Consider the following 13889-nt stretch of genomic DNA (forward strand, 5'->3'; position numbering starts at 1 on the left):
AAGTGGGTTTAGCAAAATATGACCCCTTTAAAGCTGGCCACTTGTGATTGGATTGTTTTGGTGTTAAACATCTCCTGTATGTGTTCAAACGGATTGAAATCTAGTTACAGCATGTGATTCACATCATTTTCATACTCAAAACACTTACACCTCAAGCCTTATAAATTGGGGCATTGCTATCATTCATTCTTTCATGTCAAAGGTTTTTTCTTTAATTTGTGCCATTTTTGCTTGAGAAATCATTACACTGATTATAAACATAGTTGGTGATGTTTTAAAGTTATTCTTTTCTATTCCACTAAGAAACACCAGTGCTTTAATGGGACTATATTTAGCGGGTAGTTTACACTGAGGTTTATGGATTACACTAAACATAGCAGTTGATCAACTGGCCTTCATTCAGCTCGATTAATGAATTAAAAAGTTTTTATTCTAATCCTACAGGTTCCACTGGGACATTCCTGATGCTGCTGCTCAACAGTGAGGCAACAAGCTCACAGCTTTTCAAGCTACAGTCCAATAGCTGGCAGTTACTGAGCCCCCGCACACACACATTGTAGTAATCTGTGCTGTTCTCTTGTATGATCTGTCCATCTGTCACGCGATGAGTCATGGATGTAACACACAAATGTACAGATGGGAAACCTGCAGGCAAACCTACAGACATGCATGTACAAACACTTAGAAACAGGCTCTGAATATGGAAACACATGCATTAAATCAATGACAAACACACATCTAATAGTGTGTCCTCTCAACCACACACATGCACACACACACGTACTGGTGGTGTGAAAATTCAGAACATGTCTGTCCATTTATACTGCACTCTGACCCTCAAACTGGGGATTACACAAAGGATAATCCCCGTGTATGTTTGTGTGTCTGTCTGTCTATCCATTCATCCCTTCGTCTCTGTTTCTTCTTCTCCTCCTCCCAGCTACGCCCCATTTGAACATTTCTCTGCCCTTAAAACAAAGCGTGTGCTGTCACAAAAGCTCCTTAGTGTCTTTTTGCTGCCTTCGGTTTGCATGCTGGCGACTGAGCAAATGAAAGGTCAGCGCATAAGAGATGCTTAAATGACCAACACTATCATTAGCTCTGTTACTGTGTTATTACTGTCAGCTTCTAACTGCTATTGTCTGCTGCATGACTCTACTCTTTAAGCATCTTCTGCTCCGTACGATTTTACTTAAACAATTCAGCAATGCAGATTAACAAAACAAATACAAATACTATTAAACTAGCTGAGAAAAAAAACTATTTCCTTGAATGACACAAAAAATAAAAGCCTGGAAAATTTGATAAAAGCGATAACAAATATCACCACATGAACTAAATTGAAAAAGAACTGCAGCTTTCTTAATATTTTTTCCTATTTAAGTGGTTTAAGGTGTACAAGCACAAAAAGGCGTTGCAAAATGATACACCTTTAATATACAGGTTTTTTTCCTTTTGTAAACAATATTATAGAATGGTCAGCTTCTATTAATCAAGGCTTTGTTCCTAAAACCTGAAGAAATCAAATACTATATGTAAAAAAAATAAACTTGAACCTCAAAATTAAAGACAAACTACAACTACTGTTTAACTTATAACTGAGTAAAATTGAACTGAAATCAAAAGCAGGCTGAAAGGATGAAAATATCAAGAAAATCCAATAAAAAGTTTGATGTGTAAATCTGGAAACAGTAAAATTTTTAAAAAGCAAATAAAACATATGCACCCTATCTTCTACTTTCAGTCCCTCTTCGTGTGGGTGAGAATAATGGGTCAGCTCATAACTACTATTGTTGACCACTAAACTCCCCTATTCAGCGATTAAAGCAGTCAGGCGCAAGTGCCCTGTCTGCGTGAGCGTGTGAGTGATTTAGTGTGTGAGTGTGTTTGAGAGACAAAGGGCGAAAGTATGGGTGGGTCACACGAGTGCACATGAGGAGATGCAGTTAAGCGGTGTGTGTGTGAGTGAGTGAGTGAAAGAGAGAGTGTGAGAGAAGTAAAAAAAAAAAAAAAGACAGAAAAGACGAGATGAGGAAAGTGAGCATTAGCGGGGCAGTGTGTGCACATAGGGAAAAGAAAGAGAGTGAAACCAACGGTGAAACCACACAGCTCGAACTGGTCTCTCTCGAGTAATAGTGGGTGTGGTGTTACTATGGCAGCCTACATCCCATAGAGGGTTGTGACAACAGGTGCCTAAGCAAAACAAATGACTTCATAGCCATCACTGTCATTATTAGTGCAGGAAGTCTGGTGTAGAGTGTAAACATAGATGTGAGGATCAGAGGTATTGATCTGATCATCTTTAGAGTTAGAATAAAAAGTCTGTTACTACGATATCAAATGCATCATAAAAGTGTTTGCTGTGTCTGCATCTCATAAATAATCCATATGCTTTGTTATTCAATAATGTAATTGTGTGAATATACAGCTCTCTAACTGAGCTGCCTAACGAAGACTAACCTTGACCCACTGCTCTAAAATTAGCGACTCCCTGATGACCACTACAAGATGTCCTCATTTTTAGAAACATTCTGTTTTCTCAGTAACTGTGAAGATGTGCTGCCTAATCACAAACAGTCCAGACTCATGAGGCTAAATGTGCCACTGCAACCCGCTATTCTTACGCAGCAGTGTGAGGTCAATGACATGACCAGACGGATTATTCAGCCGCCCAGTATCAGCTAATCCCAGGCCGGTGACCTGTGAACCCTAACCAGGAAACAGGAAGTGTGGACAACTTCGAACCCTCCTCATGTTTCCCTCATGTTGATCTCCCATCCCTCCATCTCTATCTTCCCATTCGTCTCAGTATCTGTGTCCCTGTCAACAGAAAAACAGGAAATGGCAAAACGTCCCTACAAACACGTTATTCTGGCCTTGCTGGACTTGAGTTTTGTGACTTATCAGTGGAAACGCACACATGTTTACAAGTGTTTTTCACTAAAAACAACCCCATACCCTCTATTAGCCAAGTGCTGTTCAACCAGTTTGCAACTCACTACATTCTTTCAAGATGGTTTGTCTTACATTCCCAGAAATGTTTTTCTGTGCAAGACAAGTCTCTCTTGCAAATGAGACTTTGTGTCTCAATGAAACTAACCTGTATAAATAAAGAAATAATAAGTCAAATGTTCTGCTGCTGCTGAGCGGGACTGTCAACACTAAGCATCTTGTTTCTTGACCATGGCAGCCATTGTTTTGTATTATTATGAAGTCATCTCTCAATTTTGTTTTACTTCATTACGAAGAAAATTGCTTGGTATGATTACTATTTAGTAATATGGTTCTCACATTACTTCATCTTAAATGAACAGTTTGTAAGACCTAAACACAATCTGTTTACCTAAAACAAATATAACCACAAACTACTCTTATTGCCCAAAAATATAAGGAATTTGTGTCATTCGGCTTTCAAACAATTTACATGTTTAATTAATTCAGACCCATTACTTTATAGCAAACAATGAATCAATCAACTAATTGTTTTAACTCAACTTAAAAGGCAATAGCTACTGTTTGAAATTGTTCCACAAAAAGTATAATTCTGCAACTTTGAAAATGAAAAGAACATGTCTAGCTAAGATACCACTACCTAACCATGGACATGCTTGACCTGACACACTTTTGACGCATTTTTGCTCTCTATCAATCTCCTGACAAACATAGATTTCACAAGGTTCTACAAAGTCCAGATGTCAGATCTTCTCAAAGGCCACTAATAAGAAGTTCTCTTGTCCACAGTCCCTCTTCACCTTTTTGCCACAGTCCCTCTCTTATCCACAAACATTCCCTCACCTCATTCTCATATTCTTTATGACTATTTTGGTTTCCCACCTTTTCTTGGCTGGCTTCTCAAACTCCTCCCTGACACTGACATCGATCTAATACACATACACAAGGGAAATATAAATCCATGTGTAAATTATTACAACACCAAAGACATGACTGGCTGATATCTGCTTGATTTCCAAAACTAATGCAGCAACATCAGTGCATGTTAGCACCCTTTAAAGGATGTTTGGATCAGATAAGAACACTTATAGCACAATATTTTCTGTTTTGCCTATCCGAGTCTGTATGATATGATTTCCTCATGTTGCTCCCTAGGTTGTGGTCTTTCAAAGATGCAGCCTGTGCCCTGTCCTGCCCTGCGCTGTCCGGCCCCACTCTGTGAGAATGTGACCCTGTGCTGATTAATCTGTTTTTAACCATGTCTGGACCCCTGCCAAACCCACAGGCCCACTCACTCTGCCTTTCTTTCTCTCTCTCTTTTTCTCTGTCTTAATTCTATCTTTTCTTCCAGAGCTGGATACTCACCAGGGGAGGCACTTTGTACTCTCTGATGTAAAACACTGATTTTCTGATCTCCTCTAATGGACCCACTTGTTCAACAAAACATATGACTCAACTAATCTTCACAATTCCAAAACACTTGAGACTCTTTTCATTTCACTCTATTAAGCGTAATGGATGCTGTTATATAGTTTTTTTTCCATTGTTATATATACACATCTTCCCCTCCCTTGTCATTACACATCTTCTACATCTCTATCGCTCTCACTTTTTCATACTGCCCTCCCCCATTCCGCCTCTTTGTAAGGGTAATAAGCTGAACGTTGCATTACAGTTTCCATTCATCCAGGCCTCTCTGATCTTCGCTGTTTGAATCAGAGACCCTGCGGTGCCTGCTGGCCGAACAGCCCTGAAAGCTAGAGGCTAATACTTGTCCGTCACGGCTGACTGCTGCACTGTAGAATATGTCCACCTTAATAATTGTTGTGACTGTCCCGGTGTCACTGCAATCACACAAGAGATGAAAGCCTGGAACCTGCAAAAACATGCTTTCGTAGAGTAGAAAAGGGGAAAGGAGATAAGGTTAAAGCTGGTGTCAGGTCATGTCACAGAGACGTAAGTAGGACAGTGGGACTTTCTCGTAGTACGTGTGCTGATGTGACGCGTTTCGCTGCTGTTGAACCAACGGGGTCAGGATGAAAACACACAAATGCACACACTCAGGGATGTTCCCATAGCCTTTCCGAATGGTTAAGCAATATCTATCCCTCTCACTGTCGCTCTCACTCAGCCTCTCTTTCCCGTCTTCTGTCTGACTGCGAGTCACTTCCTCTCTGCTTCTTTTTGTGTGTTCCTTTCTCCTTTTGTCAGTCTATTCACCTATTTTTGTCCACATGTATCTCCTTAACTTACCCTTCCACCTCTCATATGCTGAGGAAGAGAGGATAAAATCTATGCTGTATGTAGTCCAATACAGACCACATGCAGAACTTACGTTCCCTCATTTTAACTCTAAATATTATCTGCACACCTGCTAACCTGCATTCAATTCTCTAACGGTTTCTGCTGCACTGTCAACAATAAACCTACAGAAATGTGAAGTTACAGAGAATTAATTCCAAAGCATAATTTCTTAAAGCATACAGACCTCAAATGACAAGCTTTGTGCATAACAGTGGCAATACCGAGGAAGCAAAGCTAAATCCTGCACCCATTTTATCTGGCCTTCAGTCAGTTCTAGCTAACTTTAATGAGCAGATTCTCCCACCAGAACAACCAATTAAGGCTTCTCATTAGTGGGTTTGACAGAGACGCCACTGTTCTGCACATCCTGAAGGTCTGAGAATGAACATGGCACTGATGATTATAGATAAACCATACACAGTGAGAAAGACGCTAAGCGGGAGACTGACACAGAAGCCCAGATAAGCACATTTCTGGCTTCCCTTATAAATTCTTCCATGAATGTTTACTTAATTTTGATTAAAAACCACTCTAACACAGTCTTCACTACATTCAACATTTATTTTTTGTGCCTATATATCATACAAGCTTTAAACATTGCTGAGGTTTGTTGGACTTTTCTTGCACTTGCAGCTTTTCCCACAGTACGCCTAAATAACCGGAACACCTGTAATGCAATACAATACAAAAGCTTTACAGGAAACAATACCTTTGTGAGGCATATAATGTTCAATTGCTGCAGAGGCTGCATAAAGAGAGGTGTTAAACGAAGTGTAATCTAGGAGGCCATAGTTTGTGCTGTTGTTGTATTTGGTTGCATTTCATTGTGCTGCTGTTGCTAATATGAGGTTCACCCATTGTGGATCTAAACAAAGCAGCATTATATTTCCCCGTAACTTCATTTAATTAGTGTTTTTGTCCAAGTAACAGTGATTCTTAATTCTTAAAGGCTGTGTGATCCATCCTGTTAATATAGCTGGCTGGCAGATGATGACTGTTATATAATCTAATCTAGTGTCTCTGTTGCCCTGCCCTGTTATCCTCCATTTTTTTCCTCCAACCTTCTTCTTCTTCTTCCCTTCTCTCAGAGGATAGCACATAAGGAGGCGGTAGGTAGGCACCAAGGCTGGCTTTTGCTGAGTAAGGTGATGACTAGTTGGTCACACACACACAACTGAAGACACACAGACTTATAGGGGATTGGTAGAGCACTGGCAGCCGTCTTAATACTAGCCTGTCTGTACGTCTGTGTTGTTCTCAGTCACAGTAATGCCGCTACACACGTCCACCACTGAATTACAAAAGGCACCTGATAGATTGTTACTGATAAAACTTGATAATATGGCACTAATGTTTGGAAAACTGCATTAATGTTGACCGCATCACCATAAGGACACTAATATAATGCATCAGAATTGAATTAAGTTAATGTAATAATGCATGTTTTCTGCAGACTCACATGTCAGCACAATCTTAGCAGAGTCCAGTCAGTTTCTTGGACAACTTGCCTATCTGTCTGAATATGCTGAGCCTTTGCCATCTGTCAAGCAAGTATGACTTCCATGAGAATGTATGGGAAACCCCCCAAACTTGTATGTACATACAGTACTGTAAGTAGAAAAAAGTACAAGAAGTTAGAGGGGCGTTATTATGAGAAAAAGATTTATGTAGACAGAAACAAGGGAAGAAAAACAGCGGATAGGCACAATGAAAAACACATCTGAGTTACAACAATGATATCCAAGTACATTTTAAAGCCAGACATGAACTTAGCAAATACAAACATGAACTCATTTTGCAGTATTATATTATTTTGTTAAAAGTCATTTATGTAGCAGTCAAGGATCTGCTAAGTTGTTATGCTAGATGTTCACTAATAGTGTTGATCCACACCTAGGATGGGTTCACCAATCACACAAAATTCGACAAATTCCATCTTTTAATTGAATAAAGAAGGACCAAAAACAGAAGTGCATCTCCTAGACACCTTCGTAAACTGGCTGAGACCTTATGGAACAAATACCTCTGCTTTGAGAAACGTGGAACAACGTCCTTCTGTAACTTTTGATGTTGCTAAAAGCAGCATCGTCCAGAGACAAGGAAACGGACAGGGGCACACGGTAATACAACAGATGAAAAGGGGCTTAAATGAAATGTTAGCAAGATTTCCATCAATCTGCTTCACGGGAAATCATCTACTACTGACCACAGATGTAGAGCAACAACTTCACGGTAGGTACTAGCTACAAAGACCCTCCAACAACAGCATACTCAGAGGGGTGTTTGGGTTGTGTTACCTAAAAACACAGGCTAACGTTAAAGTTAGCATGTTTCTCTGAACTACCGCCAACGGTAACTCACCGTTAACGTAACGCGACACCAGGAAATGCAACAACAGCAGCCACAAATACCGTCCCAAATGAAGCCTATTCAATGGGAAAATGACTTTCAACCCATAAGTCGCGCTGTTAATTAAACTTTCCGCATTTCCATTGAAGCTAACTACATAGAAAGCATGTGAGGAAGATGCAGCGGGACGCACAAGTCCGTAGGTTGTGTGATGATAACAGGGATAATATGGAAGATAGATAGGCGCCATGAAGAGCCCACATTTAAGGTATGACTGCGACTGAATAACGGATTCCTCTGGGAAGCTGTAGCTAGCTTTATTATTTTGTGAAACGAATTTTATCAACTGATCGTGTTAGTGCAGGTTAAGTAGCAGCATGTTTCTTTCTGCTAAACGACAACATAAACACAAAAATATAGAGAAAGCATTCAATTCAGCCGCAGTCGCTGATGTATAAATCACGTGATTTAAAAGGGGGTAATATTAAACGTTACCTGATGTTTTTTCCTACGATTTGTAAGAGTAACTTTTCCCAACGTGAGCGCTCACTCCGTTCTCCTCCAAAAAATAGCGTTCGTCCCACTGTCTGAGCCTCCAAAAATCTCAACCACAGTCCACAACGAAAATCTGGCGAGGGCTCAAAACAGACGTGTCAATCATGCCCCAAGGCCCGCCCCATACAGTGAAAAACATCTTTTAGCCGTTTTTCATTGGTTCAAATGGGTTACTGTATTATATTATGAGAAGTGATTGGTCAGCCGCGCTGTCCATTCACGTTAGAGGCACGTTCGATGCAGATGTGGCAATGCTAGTGTGGCGGGGCAGTGCCCTCTACAGGACAAAGGGACTAACTGCGGCATGTTGGTGATGTTTTTCATTATTTTTGTTATATATTTATTTTCCATCCACAAGATTTTTCTCTCCAGATTTGGTTTCAGCACCCATAACTTGAGGGTTTTTCAACTTTTGACATTTAAAATTGCACTAAGATATTTGAAAAGATGCCCCGATGGCCATATAAGACAATTCAAAAACACTTATAAGAACATGTTTTTCACAAGATATAGGGAAGAGGGTTATTAATTGTCACCATATGTTCACTGTTGTTTATGTATATATTTCCTTCCTTGAGTTAGTTATTATTTGTTTATTTATTTGCTAGCACAACTAAGAAAGGCATTGGTAAAAGATTATATGTGTATTTGTATGTGTGTATATGTATAAACGTATATATGTGTATATGGATGAATGAGTGTGTGTATGTGTGTTTGTGTGTGAATAGATAAATAAATGTAGAAGAGTAATGTAAAAGGAAGAGGGACATACATTATTAATAATATTGTAAGGAGAGGGGGTGGGATTAAATAAGTTATACTTCTTCCCACCCCTTTTCGGGCATGTAAATGAAATTATTGTGCTTTTCTTCTGACTAAGATTGTTATGATTCTTGATATTTGTATTATTATGTATGTTTTGCAAGTGCGTATATGTTAAATTTCATTGCATGTTCGGAATAAATCACTAAATCAAAAATCAAATCATATTATTTAGATTTCTTAATTACTTATACGGACAATATTAAAGTTAAGAAAATATTGTTTTGGGATTTATTGAGTTTTCAGATCTTTTCATAGTGATTTGGAACGGACTGCATGGATTAAACTCAACTCTTTTGCAAGTGAGTCTTGCAAAAAACCTTTTTGTATTTTATTTCTAGTAACTGTCCGATTGCCTACTAGGCTTTTGGTATTTTTAACTGTTTTTTTGTGCACTGCCTACTTAAATTCCAGTAATGGGCTATAATTCTCCTAAAGTAAACACCTTATTCATCTACAGCAGGGGTGTCAAACTCATTTTAGTTCAGGAGCCACATTCAGCCCAATTTGATCTCAAATGGGCCGGACCAGTAAAATGATAACAGTGAAAAGTGTAAAATTATATTATGATCAGGTTTACATCTACAAAGTTTCGTTAAAAATCTGAATAACATGAACAACTTGAATTGTCTTAAGAAAAACAAGTGCAATTTTAACAATATTCTGCCTCGGTTTATCAGTTTATCATTTACACATGTTCATTACTGTCTCACAAAACATTTAGTAATAGGCAGAATATTTTGTAAAATTGCATTCACTTTTCTTAAGACATTTCGGTTTGTTCATATTTGTTCAGGTTATTCACATTTTTTGTAAAAAATATAGTTTGGTAATGTAAACATTTTCATGTAATTTTACTTTTTTACACCAAAAAAACACAAAGATGAAATTTGTGGTTGTCATTATTTATAGGTTATTATAATATTTTACTGGTCTGACCTATTTGAGATCTAATTGGACTGTATGTGTCTGTATGTGGAACCTGAATTAAAATAATTTTTTCACCATTGATTGTTAATATCTTCTGTGTAATTTTTGCATTTCACAAATTCATCCCGCGGGCCGGATTGGACCCTTTGGCGGACCGGATTTGGCCCCCGGGCCACATGTTTGACACCTGTGATCTACAGAGTTTACATAGCATTGCCACAAATTATCAGCATTATACACTACTAAAATAGCCTTTTGGAAATACAGCAGTGCTGTCATTTGAAACTCTTGATGAAGCTATAGTAAAAAGGACATCTGAGGTTTTAACACTTTATAATCTTCCATAGAATATATCCCATTTTAAATTGAGTGCCACATGTTTTCTTCTGCACCAAAAAAGACGCAGATGCACATTTGAGTAAGATTTGCATTGGAAATGAACACTTAAAATCTTGTATCATCTTACTCGTGATTAGCTTTTCTGCACACATTATATTATATATGCAACCTAACCAACCTCTGTTTGTCTTTCTCTCACATGAACACTCTCTACTCTCAGAGACATACACAAACAAAGGACTTGCTGGTCATTACATAAGTCATGGATGCATGCTGTGTGTAAAAAAAAAAAACAACACACACACACACACACACACACACACACACACACACACACACACACACACACACTGCACTTACATACACGACATGTCCACACCCACAACCAGATTACTGAAGCTCAAGTAATTGGCTTAGAGTGTAAGGCAGTGTGGAAATTAGGCATCCACCAAAGAGGAAAGGTAAACAACCACATATACCAATCTAGTTTATAATAGAATAATATAAATGAATAGATAATGTAGAAGTACAAAATGTGAGATACTAAACCTACCTTTTAATTAATTATGGTTTAAACAATAACATGAATCACAAAATAAAATGGGTACAGACTAATAAGAACAGACACTTACAGACAGACAATAAGTTAGACAAACTGATGTGGGCCCTGTGTCATAATTTAATGAACTAGGCAGGCAGTTAGGATGTGTTTTAATGGACTCACCATTAGCAGAGCAGCATGGATCCAGCAGAGGTGCACAAGAGGTAAAGCAGACACAAATAAAAGCAGAACAGAATATCAGAAATTGCTTTGAACGCTCATGCTACTTTCACATCAGTAGGTTTATTTATGAACTAAAAGAGGAATATCATCTCTTCTGGCTACTCCCTACAAATAAAACTACTTTTTAATAATTCAGTGGAGTCAGTAACCTGAGTCAACCATTGTAAATTTATGAAAACAACACCTGTAGACTGTTGTAAAAAAAAAAAAAAAGAAAATACATTCACTATTTTAATTCTCTGTACTCATAGGTAGGATAATTCCTCTTCACATGAGGACAATCATGGCAAAAAGACAACGAAAAGCCACCTCGACTGTAGCGTGACAACAGACAGTCTTATTATATTGACTTATATCCATCCTTGCAGTGACAGGAAATGTGCAAAGGGCACATTTAATCACAAAAAATAATACAGAGCTAAATGAATTAAAGTCACCTCCCTCTGCCCCTGAAGTCTTCAGTAGCTCTTAAATTGAATTTTAACCTGACTGCAGCCTGCTGGGGATAAACACAGCACAGCTTGACCTTCATCTGCCTCGGTTTACAGCATAATAAAACACAATGCACAAGATAATACCACGTTATAAACTCACTGAAAATGTCGCAGCTAGAACAGACCCAGTGTAGCAGAAGCAACACGAATAGAGCAATAAAGACAAGTAAAGTCTGCTCTTTCCATTTTGAGGCAGAATGTGGTTCTCTGAAGGTTTATTTTAGAATAAACAGACAATGCAGGTTTAATATTTAGAACACTAATAATGCCAAAATGAAAACAGCAATGCAACAAACAACACAGCATCCTTGAATCAGCAGCTGCTCCAGGCCTTTTCTACATCACTAATGACCGATGAGAAAATCCAAAAAATATACCTGATAACCAAACGTCCCATTATGCAAAAATAGTTCCCACACTGAGATTAAAACAATCACAGGGTTTGACTCCAGTCCTAATCACCCTGACTTCACCTAAGGTCCCTCCCTCTCTCTTTCTATGTCCTTTGCACTCTCTCTCTCTCTCTCTCTCTCTCTCTCTCTCTCTCTCTCTACCTCAAGTCCTTGTTTTTCCTTACAGAATCCCCTCTGTGCACTCTATGGTAACAAGCCCACACAAAAAGCTGTCACTTTGCCTTATGCAGACTTGAGTGGCTCACAGCGTCGTGCTGGTGTCGATAAGGTAACGCAGCAGTGTATCGTGTTAGCACAGGGATATGAGCTACACTGGCCTAGCTGTCCGGTTTGACATGGAGGCATGAGATCAAGCCAGTAGAGATTCTGTGAGGGGATTAGTGGCGAGCTCCTCTGAGGAGAATTACCGTGACAGAGCCATCTGGACAGTAAAACACTGCCCACTAGTCCCACTAAAGTCTCTGCGTACCTCTGACCTGAGAAACCCATTCATTTGTAACCTGTAATAAAACAACCATCAGGTTTAAGATAGTTAACCAGTCTTTACCTTACTTTAAAAAAAAAAAAAAAAAACACATTCAGCTTGAAATATTAATAGACTAATATTGGCATAATTTGGCAGGAGTACAGAAAATTATTAGACCACCCTTGTTTTCTTCAATTTCTTGTTCACTTTAATGCCTGGTACAACTAAAGTTACATTTTTTTGGACAAATATAATGATAACAACAAAAATAGCTCATAAGAGTTTAATTTCAGAGCTGATATCTACCCATTTTCCATGGTTTTCTTGATCATAACCAAAATCACTTAAGTTCTTACACTGATTGATTGATGTATTTATTTTGAATATGGATGTCAAAACAGAAGAAAATAAATAAGCAAAGCACTTAAACATAAGACATATAATACATATTCGAAAAGGAGTGAGAAGAAGTACAACTTATGAACTTCCACCCTTCTCCTTTTATAATTAATAACAATAATAACCTTCCTAGTCTAATCATATCTATACTATATGCCATAATATGACTGATGCTTACTATTAACTAATTTGGTTTCTGGCTTTTTAGCATTATGAACAAATATAATATGATTTACATAAACACATAATACAATAACACATATATGTAAATACATATTCATACACAGATCTATACACCCACACATATACATATACACCTACATATATATATACACACACATACACACCTATACATACATATACATACACATACTTACTTGTACATCTTTATAACCCCCAGTGTTCCCCAACACCTCCCTCATCCCTGTACCTCTGAAAAATTGTGTCTTTGTTCCTCCTTTTAAATTCTTTCATGCTTGGACATTGTTTTAACTCTATATTAAATCTGTTCCACAGTTCCTGAAACACAAAACCCTTCCTAGTCATGCGAATTAAGTGAATTTTAAAGTTAATTTTACCCCTTACATTATAACCCCCCTCAAGAATACTGAACAATTTCTGTATATTTGTTGGTAAAATATTTTTTTTTTTAGTTTTGTACATTATTTGAGCTGTTTGATAGTCCACAATGTCTATGAACTTTGGTAATTTGGACTGTAAGAATAATGAGTTTGTGTGTTCCTGGTAGCCAACGTCGTAAATGATCCGTATTGCTCTTTAGTGAAATAATAGTTACATCAGTAGCTATGGCATTGGACTGACAAAAATAGTGCTTTCAGGCATTCCAGGTTTTCTTTTCTTGTCTGTTTTAGTCACATGAGTTAATACTTGATTGCATAACCATTGTTTTTGATGACTTTTGATGGTCTAATAATTTTTTTCCTCAACTGTAACTTTTGCAGCACCTAAATATTCTGCAACCATATGCAAGTATCTTTCTTAACCCTTTCATGCATGAATTATTAATACTATATTTGTATTTTTGACATAAAACAAATCCAATAGGATTTTTGAATAATTTT

At 37.9% G+C, this 13889-nt stretch overlaps 2 protein-coding genes across 17 annotated transcripts in view; one reads left to right on the forward strand and one right to left on the reverse strand.

Annotated features, from left to right (window-relative positions):
* epb41l2 (erythrocyte membrane protein band 4.1 like 2) overlaps positions 1 to 8257 on the reverse strand; it is a 58348-nt gene extending 50091 nt beyond the window's left edge. For 8 of the 16 annotated variants that reach the window (XM_030128140.1, XM_030128134.1, XM_030128139.1 and 5 more), the window contains exon 1: positions 8101 to 8252. The gene's annotated coding sequence lies outside the window, so the exon portion shown is untranslated. Of the gene's footprint in view, positions 1 to 8100 lie in introns of all 16 variants that reach the window. The other 8 variants (XM_030128131.1, XM_030128132.1, XM_030128129.1 and 5 more) reach the window with 4 other exon arrangements.
* Positions 7332 to 13889, forward strand: part of LOC115414808 (inositol-trisphosphate 3-kinase B) — a 72462-nt gene continuing 65904 nt past the window's right edge. The window contains exons 1-2 of the mRNA XM_030128149.1: positions 7332 to 7488; positions 12109 to 12210. The gene's annotated coding sequence lies outside the window, so the exon portion shown is untranslated. The remainder of the gene's footprint in view (positions 7489 to 12108; positions 12211 to 13889) is intronic.

This window comes from Sphaeramia orbicularis, chromosome 24 (genome assembly GCF_902148855.1).
Source record: "Sphaeramia orbicularis chromosome 24, fSphaOr1.1, whole genome shotgun sequence".
Taxonomy (NCBI): domain Eukaryota; kingdom Metazoa; phylum Chordata; class Actinopteri; order Kurtiformes; family Apogonidae; genus Sphaeramia; species Sphaeramia orbicularis.